General features: G+C 36.6%; 1 protein-coding gene across 5 annotated transcripts in view; it reads right to left on the bottom strand.

Moving 5' to 3' along the window:
- Positions 1-13,239, bottom strand: part of OPRM1 (opioid receptor, mu 1) — a 110,900-nt gene that overhangs the window by 18,487 nt on the left and 79,174 nt on the right. The gene's annotated exons all lie outside the window — the stretch shown is intronic.

Below are 13,239 nucleotides of genomic sequence, written 5' to 3'. Positions count from 1 at the left end.
GTTGACTGCATGTGCATATATATGTTCACACACACGCACATACAAACACACAAGCTATTACGGAGGCATAGAGATGAGACATCTCACAGAATATAAGGCAAAGGAAATAGGAGGTGTAAGATATGGAAGACATCCTGGAAGTGCAGATGCCCAAGCTTAATCTTAAAGTATAAATAAGAGGATGAGTTAGACAGTTGATAAGAGCAGGTCATTCTAGGCAGAGAAAGAGGAGAGAGAACCCCAGCAAAGGCACAGAGTTGAAATGACATGATATATGTGTCTGGCACATTCTGCCAGGGAATGGCAATGGATCTGACAGGGGAGGAAGAGAGAGGCTGGTACACAGGAGGACTTGTATGCCATGGTAAGAAGATTAGACTTTATTCAATCCATGATGGGAAGCGTAAATTTCTTTTTTTAATAGCTTGAGGTATAATTGACACCTAATTAACAAATTGATACATTTTGACATATGTATACACCGGTGAAACCATCACCATGATCAAGCTCAGGAACTGGCAAACTAGGCCTATAGAACCAACTGAGCCACTGGCTGTTTTTGTAAATAGTTTTATTAGAACAAAACCTTATCCTTTTTAAAAACATCTTATTTATAGATGTTTTGATGTTATAATGGCAGAGTTGCTTGGTTGCAACAGAGATAGATGGCCTGCAGATCCTAAGATATTTTCTATCTTGCCCTTTACAGAAAAAAGTGCCAACCCCTGATCAAGATAATGAACATAGCAGTCACCCTCAGAAGTTTCTTATGCAGCTCTTTAATCTTGCCCCTCCCTGCCTTGCCTCCGCCCCCATTGTTCCTTAGGCAATCACTGATCTTGTTTTGCTTTCTGTCCTTATAGATTAGTTTGGCATTTTCTAGAGTTTTATGCAAATACAATCTTTCAGTATGTATTCTTTTTTGTCTATCTCCTTTCACTCAGTGTAATTATTTTGAGATTCATCCGTGTTGTTGCATGTATCAAGAATTTGTTCATTTTTATTGTCAAGTAGTATTCCACTGTATGGTTATACCGTAATTTGTTTATCCATTCATTTGTTAATGGGAATTGAGTTGAATACGGCTTTTGGCTATTACAAATTAACTGTTACAAGCATTCGTGTACAAGTCTTTGTAGGGACATATGCTTTTCTTTTTCCTGGGTAAGTTTCTAGTAATGTTATGTATCTTCAAAGCCTACAGAAAGTAGAACTACCAGGTAGAAGAGTTAGGCAGGTGCACTTTCAATAATAAATTCTATCTGATGGTGAAAGTACATCTTGCACATACTGGACATCTATTATTTTTAACATTCCACATATATTTACCATAATTTAGAAGTAGAACCTCAATTTCACTCTGGGGAACCACTCATTTCCCATTCTCAGTCCACATGCTTTGCAGTGGGCTCTATTGGTAGTTCAGACCATAAAGATGTTAAGCCACTGGGGCCACAGTGAATGGCCAAGGATGGTCTTGTATTTAAACCAGAGTCAATGACTATTAGTTTTCCAGTAGGACTCAAACCTGAGAGGATATATGGTATGTCGTTGCTGGAAAAGCCTGTCTAAAAATGGACCCAACCCAGAAAATGTGGACTTGAGAGAGTGAGAGAGAATCTCATACCTAGAGCTGATCTTCCTTAGGCTTTTTATTTACACAGTGCAGTAAAAATTATTTTTAAACTTTAGCTTTTGTTTACCGTTTTTCAGACACATGAGGTTAAGAGTCTATCTCATTCAGCCCAAGATGGCTGTTGGTTGGAGGAGATAGTATCATAAAAGCATTTGTTTAGAGCCTTAATTCAGTGTTCCAAGAAAGTGTTTTGATTTCAATAAGGGCCGGATTTCACAAATCTCCTTGGGGCCAATAGTTTGGAATTATTTCTCAAACTTTAAAAATTCTGATATCTGACCTGGTCTGCAATGTTTGCAGAAATTGCGTTGCTGCCAAAAAAGCTCCCCAATTTCAGATTTTTGGGCTTTTTGGACTTGCTTTAGAAGTTTTACTTCCTTAAAGGATTTTAAAGGAAAAGGTAGAGAAAGCCATTTAACTTGAAGAACTATACCAATTTGACTTTAGGGAAGACTCTAAATATGACAAATATAAAAAGATAACTTAGATAAGATAGTCCAAAGTACATAAACAAACAAAACCCCAAATCAGATTGTGATTTTAAGCTTTTAGAATAACTGACCTTGATGCTCAAGAAGTTTAATATTTTTTGATGTTGTTTATAAGCAGAAATTTCTCCCCCAAAGCAGAAAAATAACTTTTGCTAGATACACCGTTGATTACAGACCTGTGTGATCTAAAGGTGTACTTGACTGCATTAGTCTCTTTCCTACCCAGCAGACCTTACATTGTGAGTCTTATGTTTAATAGAATGTTTTATGTTAAATAATTGGGTTCTTTGGAGTCAGTTTTCTGACTCATCATACTTCTAACCTTTTTGCCGGCTTATCTTAGCACTAGATATTTACAATATATGTTTATTTCAGTTAAAAAAAAATCATTTCCTTCCCCAGAATGAGGTGTTTATGAAACAACATTAGATTAGGGTCCTACATTATGAAAGGAAAAGTATGGGCCAGGTGTGGTGGTTCAAGCCTGTAATCCTAGCACTTTGGGAGGCCTAGGCAAAAGGATTGCTTGAGCCCAGGAATTTGAGACCAGACTGGGCAACATAGCGAGACCCTGTCTCTACAGAAAATAAAAAGGAAAAATTAGCTGGGTGTGGTGCTACACACCTGTAGTCCCAGCTACTCAGGAGGCTGAGAGGGGAGAATCACTTGAGCCTAGATGTTGGAGGTTATAGTGATCTATCATCAGGCCACCACACTCTAAAAAAGATATCTAATTTAGCCTGGGTGACAGAGCTAGACCCTGTCTCAAAAAAAAAAAAAAAAAAACTCACAAAAGAAAGTAAAAGTGTTATAAAGCATATGTTAATTAGCTTATTAGCCATTCTACAATGTATATATGTTTCAAAACATCATGTCATATGTGATGAATATATACAATTTTATCTGTTAATTAAAAAAATAAAATGAAAATAGTAAAAAGAAAGTGAATATTTATAAAAATGATTTCAGTGGGCATTTTGCAGGAACAATGCTGTTCAATTTTTTTTTTTCAACTTATCTAAAGAGCCTTCCTCTAAAGATAGCTAGCATTTTTATCCTGATTACTCATGCTTTGAATCATAGCAGCACATAAAAGGGGGTTCAGCAATTTCCTAAATATGTGAAAGAGAATTATATAAGACTGAAGGGTTGGGAATTCCAACTGCCTACAGAGTATAGCCGAAGGCTTTAATTCGAAGAGAGGTCTGATCAGGAAAAGGGTCATGTAAGCCAACAAACATAAGCTTTTCATTCTGTTCTGCTCTGATGTGGTGGCATGAATGTTGCCCCAGCAAAGTTAAATGAATGATCAGAGTCACACTGCAGGCTATACATGGAGGTATAGAAACCAGAGTTAGCAAATGAGCCAAAGAAGTGACCTCAAATAAGAATTATCTTTGCTGTTTAGTTCACTTGAGTCGGTCTGAGTAGAATTCCTGGTTATTAAAACACAATTTTTCCATTCTTTGTGCCTATTGCTTCTTCTTCTTTTTCTTCTTCTTCTTTTTTTTTTTTTTTTGAGACAGTGTCTCACTCTGTCGCCCTGGTTAGAGTACAGTGGTGTCATCATAGCTTACTGTAACCGCAAACTTTTGGGCTCAAGCGATCCTCCTGCCTCAGCTTCCCGAGTAGCTGGTACTACAGGTACCACTCTGCCTGACAGATCTTTTAATTTTTTGTAGAGACAGGATCTCAGTATGTTGCCCAGGCTGGTCTCGAACTCCTGGCCTTAAGCTATCCTCCTGCCTCAGCCTCCCAAAGTGCTGGGATTACTGGCGCGAGCCACCACGCCCAGCTCCTATTGCTTCTTACTGTGCCATAAATGTGTTTCATGGCAAAGTGGGCGAAGTGAAATGGGCGGGATGTGTGAAGTCCTTAGTCTCACCCGGACTCACAGGGCCTTCCTGACATGGACCATTCCAACTGTACTCACTGAAATGTGTCTTTTCCTCTAAGCAGTGGCCCACACTATCTTTTTCTTTCTGATTATCCCATTGACATTTTTGTGGAAGGTATTTCTTTAAATTTGTTCTAGGTAATGAGTAGCTTTTTTGTTTTATGAATCTAAATGAATTACCATGCAATTCGGTTTTTAAAAAAACAATTGTGTTCTTCTCAGAACCTTCAATGCTTGATCCCTTAAAATGATTTTATGCAGCTTCCAAAAACTGTGTTAGGGAAGAGGTGTCATGAAGGCCATTTCGTTGGCAGCTCAACTATTCTCCTAAGTTGCATTTATGCTATTTGTTTTTACATGTCCTTCATTTCTTTATGGTTCTAAAATAATTCCTATTTGTCTTCAGACCTTTTTCACCCTATTTCTCCAACTATTACTATTTACCAAAGCTTCATTGATTTTTGACCAACTTGTACTAAATGAAGCCACACTGAATAAATTACTTATGTACAACTTGATGAGCTTTGCAAACTTTTTTGTTTTGTTTTTGAGTTAATTCTTTGAATTGTGATGACCCTATCTGAGTCCAGAAATAAAAATGACCAAGAGAACCTTAAAAGAGGAAGAACACATTTTAGCATCCAGCTTGTTGGTTTTATATCACATCATGCTCTCTCCACATTGCTCAACTACCTTTTTCAGGAGTACACAATAGAGCCAACTGGGATATGCAGAAGACTGTCGCCTCTTTTGGCCTGATATTTTTTCCCTTGCATGCTTTTACCAAATGGAGTGAAGAAGAAGGGTATCTAACTCAGTAAGGATTCAATGAGCCCCTTTCGTACATTTAGCATTGTCCTAGGAAAGGTATATACTTCTTGCATTGGCCATGACTTTAATGTCTACTTACTCTCACATAAAAATCCACATTTTTAATCCAGGGGAAGAAAAAAAAAAAAACCTTTGAGGGTCATCTTTTAATATTCATAATTAACTTGATAAATCCAATGAAATAAAGGCACCTGTCCTACAATTCAGGTTATTATTTAGACAAAGAAAGTGGTCAAATGAGCACCCACCTGAATTTCTCCATTATTATCCCTTCCATTCTGATGTCCTAGGTGTGTGCCTGTGTGTGTGTGTACATGTGCGTGCATGTGGGAGGTTAGTGGGAGAGAGAGAGAGAGAGAGAGAGAGAGAGAGAGAGAGAGAGAGAGAGAGAGAGAAGGGGAGAGGTTCTAAAATAGCAAAACCAAAACAAATGATTATACTCTCGTTTGTTATTAATATAGAGAAGAAACCATATACTAGTTTGTTATTTTCTATTATGTTCTCCTCTACCTTGGTAAAAAAGGAAACGGGATTTCTCACTTTGCTATAAAACGTTCTTAAACATTTCATTTACATTTATTTCAAAGTGATCTTACGGGAGCTAATATTCACTAAGGGAGAGAGCAGTGATCTCAGACCTCTGAATCCTGAAGACAGGGAAGTGACTATTGCTTGCTAGTTTGCCTCTAAAGAGAAGACAGGGAGAGACTTCCAGGAAATGAAAGAAGAGGCACCTCTTCCCAGAGGTCAAGTGGCTGTTTCCATCTGGGAATGTTACCAGAGTGACCTTCAGCATCTGTGTGGTTGGGCATTATTCTCCTTCTATCCACATCCTCTTTACTTTTCTGTCCTCTCCTCATCTTCTCTGCTTTCTTCCTGCTCCTGTCCCCATAATGACGAGTCATGAGTCAGGTATCTTTCAGACAGAGCAAGGAGAAGTTTCGCTTTCTTGGAGCCATGATGAGGTTTATACACAGAAGATGTGAAATACATAACTGATCATATTTTTATTTTTGCATTTGCTGCTAAAAATATCAGAGAAAAATTTGTGTTTTCTCTTATTCATAGTGTAAGATCTAATGGTATACATTTCTACTGTCCTGACTTTCCTGCTAATCTCATTATTTCATTCTCTTTTGGTTTCTGTTTTCCTATTTTCTTCTTTGTTTCTCTTATTTTATTGTATGCATTCTTGGAAGGCTCTTCAAATCCTTGTCTCAGAATTGGAAGCTGGAGTGGAGGATGGGGAGAGAACATGGCCACATGCCAACGCATCACTCCTATGGGTATAGGAAAGGAAATGAAAGGAGAGATGCTTCCATTATAGCCACGAGACTTTGCTTAACCACTTTTGGATTATGCTCTTTGGAGGTGCCTATTTCCTGTTTTATTCGATTTCTGAAGATTTTACTTCATGTCATGAATAGCACTTAGAAGTTTATATGGAAAATTATGTTTTGCTTCTTTGATTTTTATATTCTGTGATAAATATGTATTACTGAAAAAATATTACAACACTTCATTCTCTGATGTATCTAAACAGTTATAACTGAATGAAATATTCTTAGCTGTGACTTTAGATTTTTGTTTGCAAATATATGTAGAATATTTATATTTTTGGACAAAATGAAAACAGCATCAGAGCATCCATCTCAGGGCCTAGAGCTTTTTGGTTCATAGATAACAATGTTTTGCTTTTATTCTAAAGACCTGATTTTTAGAATATATCTTAGCTTTCAAATCTAAAACTTGTATAAGAAAAGGAAATTTTTTGTATTTTAGGATCTGAGAGTTTTATACGTAAAAAATAATCAAATATGCATTATTAGCAACTTCAAATAATGGTATAGCTCAGATATTTCTTTAATATTGAAGAAACAACAAAGAAGACAACTTTGAAATATTATAAAAACAATTCCATCATCATTGATATTAGAAAATGCTTTTTTATAGAAGCTCAGGAATATGCTATAGATTATACATTTTTAGAGGGCATAGACTGTTAATAAAGTCATTTTTTATTACATTTAGTACAACAAACTTGAGCCTTCACATACATTTTTGGTGATGATGTTGTACATATAATCACTCAATGTAGATAAGCTATGAAAGACATCATGAAGGGGAAAGTCAAAAGAAATGAAAACAGAGAAAAGTTATCCATTCAGCACAGAAGCCAGCACAAGATGGGCAGCAGCAAATGCTTGTTTAATGGAATTGAATAAAGGAATAAGGGTTTGAGTTATTTTATTTTATTGTGACAACATAAAACAATTTTTCTTAGGGAACACAGAAAGTAAAAATGAAAAGGAAATGTTTGTTTTCGCCTTGCCAGTTCATTATCAAATAAAAAAGAAGTTTGATCATATTATAATAGAAGGTCACGGAATAATGAGAAGTAAGATCTGAAAGAGACTTTCAAGACCACGTTGTCTAGTCACCGTGTTTTACGGTGAAGGGCCTGAGGCACACATATGTGCAAGTACTTGAGGCTCTTCCCCCATTTCTCTATGCTTCGCCTAAAACCAAAATATGCCTTCTCTACTGTGCTGTGAGCCATGTACATTTCTGGGAGTGCATTGTCGATCATGCTGTAAGTAGTTTGTCCCAGCAGTATTCTGCCTACTAAGTCAAGCTAGGCATGCAAAGTTTTCTTATCTTCTTTTCAAAGATTGCTGTGCTGGGAGTATGTGGGAAGTCTTGAGAGACATTTTCTCATTTATATTGAGTGCTATAACAGATCATAGTTGTTACAGAGCTGAGTTTGTTCCACACCCTTTGCTTTATTCTCTTGCATTCCACGTGGTTTGAACCTGTCAGTTCTATGTAACTGACTTTCCACCTCTCCCTCCTGAGTTCTGTGACTACATTTCCTATTCTCCTTGCATGTCTGAACCCGGGTGTCCTATGGGTTTCTCAAAGGCAATACTTCCCAAGTGCACTTAACTCTTTCTCACCGCTTCATCACCATGACCACGATGAGAACAGCAGAATAATCAGGGACATCATTTAAGAAGATATAACAAAGGGAGAATTGAGATAATTAGGAAAAAAGGTCAACAAGATTTAAATTTTTTTTTTAGAAATAGGGAGTAAAAGAAGAAGGGTGTAATATGACTCCTAAATTTCTAGCATGGAAGAATGGACAGATGGTAATATCATTACCTAACAAAGAAGGAAGAGAAGAAAAGCAGATTTGGTATTGCTAGAAAGTTTAACTTTGAATATATCACACTGTGGGACAAAGGAGACATGTCCATTAAGTAATCGAATGTATGTCTGTAGTTTACTTGGAACAATTCATTTGGAAGTCCTCAGACTCCAGATGGTATTTCTACTCATGCAAGTGGATGCGCTTGCTTCATGGTATGATGCAGAATGTGAAGAATGTTGAAGGCACAGAAGGACCAGAAAAGGACAGAAAGGCAAAGGTGGGGGAGAGAGAGAGGATATGAATATACTACACAGGCTACATCAGAAACATGTGAGTGGGAGAGAAATGAGCTTTGAAATTTCAGAGCCAGGAGCTAGTCTGTGGGAAAGTTCCTAATCATCCCTGCTCACATTTTTGTAGGTGGAGTATTTGGTTTTTCTGAATATCCAATCAAAACAGTTCTCTTCTATCATGACTGTAGTTGATTATATAGTATAAAATGCAATTATTCATGGACTGTAACTCTTTTGATGGCAATTATCTGAAAAATTATTGGAATTCTTGCATTTGAAAGCATGTTTGTGGCAGTACTACAGCCATGTACAGCCACATTTCTCTATATGAAATCACGTATTTTATGCATCCTAACATGTTGAATCACATTTTACTTATATGATACATATTTTCCTGATAACTCTTACTGATTGTTTCTATAAGAAACAATCTTGATGGAAATTTCCTCAAATTTGACAATCTTAGAAGTTTACATGAAAATTCCAGGATCAATTTGCAAAACTGAAAGAATTTTTCTAAAAATCAATGGGAATAAATACATTTTGTTAAACCATGCTAAAGAAATATATGTAATTATTTTTCTTTTTTCCCTACAGAAAATGGTAACCTAAAATTGTTATCAAATGATCAGACATTCTAAAAGTGTGCAGTCTAAAATTTAAAAAAGTAGTACAGAGGTATGGCAGAGAGTTAACTAACAAAAATATTATCATCTTTTGGGATTTTTGTTATGTCTGCGGTATTTTTCAGCTTTTAAGACTTCACATTTCTCAAATGATTTTCAATCTAATTATTTGCTTTGGTTTCTTATTTTCAGTTTTCATTTTGCATCATTTTTTTAAAGGGCACACCTGTGTGTATGGGCCTGGAGCCCTGCCACATGTACTCTGAAGCCCTCCCTGCCCAGGTCCCAGCTCTGCCCCCGCAGGCTGTCCCTGGACTCAAGCCCATACCCTCTCTGGCCTCTGCTCTGGATCTCCGCTGCAGGTGACCAGAGCACTCACTTCCTGCACGTCACAGGGGTACCTCTGGGTGGCACAAAAGCTCCCAACTCCATCAATCTCTTGTACCCCACTTAGGATCTCTGCATATTGCAAGATCATCTCACTTTCTCTCTTATGCACCATGATTTCTATTCCATGGGATTCCAGGGTATTCTCTGAGGTATCTCATTCCTGAATTCCAGTCAAGTGAGAGGTCAAGTCTCTTACAGTTTTGGATTTGTGACCAAACCTGTGATTTATAACCCAATAAAGAGTTTTCCCCTGGAGTGAGGGGATGAGGTGGGCTAGTGGTAGAGGCAGCTCTACACTGGGAGTTGAATTCTCCTGTTCTCTTTTTTCTGTCCTTTCAGTTGGTCTTTCTGCAGCCCAGAACATTCTCCTCTCTCTTTTCAGTGTGGCAGGAAACATCGCTATTTTCACTAGTTTTTATTTGTTATGTATGGATTATGGTATACACTGTATTCTCTTAGTCTTTTAGGCTGAGCTTTCTGTAATCAAGCCCAACCTTTTAAAAGATTTTAGGAAAAGTCAAAGCATTTTTCTTTTCCATCTACCTAATCTCACATTTTAAAGTGAAGGCTTTCAAAACCTTATAATAGAACTCAGTCAAGAATTTAACTTTTTTTCCTCCTTGGGTTCTTTTGTAGCCTCCCCTTTCTTGGAAATATAAGGCTGAGTCTCATAGTCTGGTTTTAAGGATAATGGAAGTGCGGGATGAAAATAAATTGCTGCAAGGGAAGGTATGCATTGGGTAGTATTTTAGTTTATTATTTTTGCTAATTGCCTATTAGGTATCTGGTAAGGAAATTAAAAAGGAAGATAGAATATGGAGTCTAAAAGAGAGGTGAGGGCTGGAGGTGTGACTTTGAGAATAGTTAACATACAGGTAATTTATAGAGCATGGGACAGTGGAGGAACATTCAAGGAGAAAATATGTGTAGGGAAGGAAAGAGGACGCAGGTTAAAACTCTGATAAGGTGGAGGAACTAAGGTATAGCTAGGGAATTAAGCAAGAAACCCAGAGTTGGGGTTAAGAAAACCAAAAAAGGAAAGATTGTCACAGAGTCTGTAATTGTCAAATATGCTGAATGTTGCAGAGAGATCAACAGAAATATATTGGCTTTAGCAAAATACACACCATGAATGACCTTGACACATCCCATGGAGTCATAGGGTTGGATGATAAATAGATATGAGTTAAAAATGTAAAGGGGGAGTGAGGATCTGGAGGCAGATATAGAAAACTCTTTTGAGATATTTTGGTATGACAAGGGACAGACAGGAATGTGAGTTTAAGAAAGTTTTTTTTTTTTTTTTTTAAAGCGTGATTTGATATATTAGAAAATGTATGTGTGCTGTTGAACCATACTGTAGCAATGGAAACTTGAAGAAGCAGGGGAAATGAAGGATGTTACTATGAGAAATGTCCTTGAGAAACCGAGAGAAGATGGGATTCAGAGCACATGTGGAGTGGCAGGTCACTTCTTGATCATTACTGCAACAGAACTTAAAAATACGGGTACAAACACAGAAAAGGCTTGCAGATTTGTTGATGACTTTTTTTGCCTACTTATATTTTGTTCATTGAAAGCCCTCTCTTAACTTCATTTTTCTGCTTTGTGATTTCTGTTTCTGTGTTTCTTTTCGGCAAAGCTTCTAAGAAAGAATCCATATTTGCTGTCATAAATTCTGTTGGGTAGGCACACACTAAATATTGGAAATGAAGTAAAATCCTGAAGAATCAACAAAAGGAGCCGATTGAGAAAGGAATGTGGGAGGTCTAGAATAGAGGAGAGCAGGAAAATGAATTTAGCAAAGAAATGTTTGCTGGGCAGTATCAAGTGTTCATCTGAGATTTGTAGTTTACAAAGCAAGTGGTTAGGATGATGGATTGGAGCGCTGAGTTGAGGGAGGTATCAGAGTCAGGGTCTGGAAAAGGAGAGGTGCTGGTCTGAAAGGCAGTGATTCTAGCAAGGGAGATTTTGAAGTTATTGACGATGACGACTAGTTTTAGGGTAGGATTATGGAAGGTCGAGCTAAAATTTAGCTAGAATAAAATATCTCTAGTAAACCTAAATAAATACCACCTTTTTCCTGATGTCTCTTGATCTTTCCCATTGCCACAATCTCTCTGGACCCTGAGTTCCGCTAATGACGACTGTTACCGTTGCTGCTATTTCTACTACTTGTTCTTTTTGCTCTTATTTTTCTCCTTCTCTTCATCTTCCTCTTCTGTTCTTCTTCCTTTCCCTGCTTCTCCTCCTTCAGTTAATCTGCTTTGCATTTTAGTTCTGTATTGATATCTTTTTTTAGCACATGTGATTCTTTAAAAACGAGTATTGAGTCAACTTTGTCTTTTTTCTATTCAATATTAAAATTAATTCTAATAATTTATGATGACACAATTTATACACAAGTTTCAAATAAAGCTAAAGACCCCTTTAAGCCCTAGCTCCAATATTGTATTCCTCTCTTTTACACACACACACACGTGAGTTTTGTTTGTTACATTGCCTTTATAATAATTACATGCATAAATATGTATCCTTAGAAAATATGCAATGCTGCATGGTTTATTCTCTTAACTCAAATAGTATCATATTCTTTATGTCTTATATATATGTTTTGAATTACTTTAACTTTTTAGTCAGCAATATGATTTTTGGGGCTCTCAAATTTAATACCCGTAGACCTAATTCATTTTTTAAAAATACCTTTGTTGTAGTATTTTATATGAATTTTTCCCATTTGACATATTCTTTTTGCTGATTGGAACTTATGTTGTTCATTTTTTCAGTATTATTAACAATGCTACACTGGGTGTAGCATTGGGTGTTGCTGTGTCTGTCCCCTAGTGCTTATGTGCAAGACTTTCTCCAGGGTGGCATCAGCAGATTGTAGAGGATACACATTTCTGTTAGAGAGGGTCACCCAAATCACCCAGCACAGTGATTGTCCTACCACCTGAGGATCATGATAGGATTCTGGTTCCTATGTCCTCCCAATAAATTATGTTAAAAAAATTTAAATACCTACCAATCTTATGAGTGACATGTCATATGTCCTTACTGTTTTCATCAACAGTTTACTGATTAGAAGTTGAAAATAATTTCCTGTATTTCTTGGTCAATTGTACTGTCTCTTCTATAAATTCATTTTTGTTTTTTGACCATTTTTATTATTTTTATTCAGGTATCTTTTCTAATTGACTTTAAGAGATTAAAATATATACTGCAAATATTCCCTCTAAGACTGCTACCATTTATTTAACTTTATTTGTGGTTTTTTTTTTTGGCCCTTAGAAGTGTTAAATTTTAACTACCTATAGGGTGTATGTGTGTGTGTGTGTGTGAACGTGTTTTTCATAAGGGCATTTTCTTATTCTGAGGTTATTAAAATGATCTCTGAAATTTCCTTTTAATAATTTAAAAATATTGATTTCTTCAGAGTGTTTTTTAAACTTCATTTTATAAAAATGACATAAGCTCACTGGATAAATAAACAATATAGGAAAGTATAAAAAATAAAATAAAAACAAACTGAAATCCTACCACCTGGGGACAGCATTGTGGCCAATATGCTTCCAAACAGCTCCCTATATATGGGAAGAAGAGAAATAATCATGAATATGCCTACGTGCAGGTTACTGCACTGAGTAATTTATAAAATTGATGGGACAAGCACTTTATCACCCCCCATTTTACACAAGGAAACTAAGTCTCAGAGAGATCAATTTCCTTCCCCCAAGTTGTAAAGCCAGTGAGAGACTGGGATTCCCACCTTGCCTCCCTCTAACACGCAGGGAGTTTCTCAGAGGCAGGGTTGAGTCTTACAATTCTTCCAAGCCTGCTGCATAGGAAACACTCAAAAATGCTTATTTTATTTGATTATATAAGAAGAAGATACAATTTCTATAAACAAAATGCATCCTT

Source organism: Propithecus coquereli, unplaced genomic scaffold (genome assembly GCF_000956105.1).
Source record: "Propithecus coquereli isolate 6110/MARCELLA unplaced genomic scaffold, Pcoq_1.0 Scaffold25, whole genome shotgun sequence".
Taxonomy (NCBI): Eukaryota; Metazoa; Chordata; class Mammalia; order Primates; family Indriidae; genus Propithecus; species Propithecus coquereli.
Note: the sequence above shows the minus strand (reverse complement) of the source record. Positions and strands in the feature narration are given on the sequence as shown.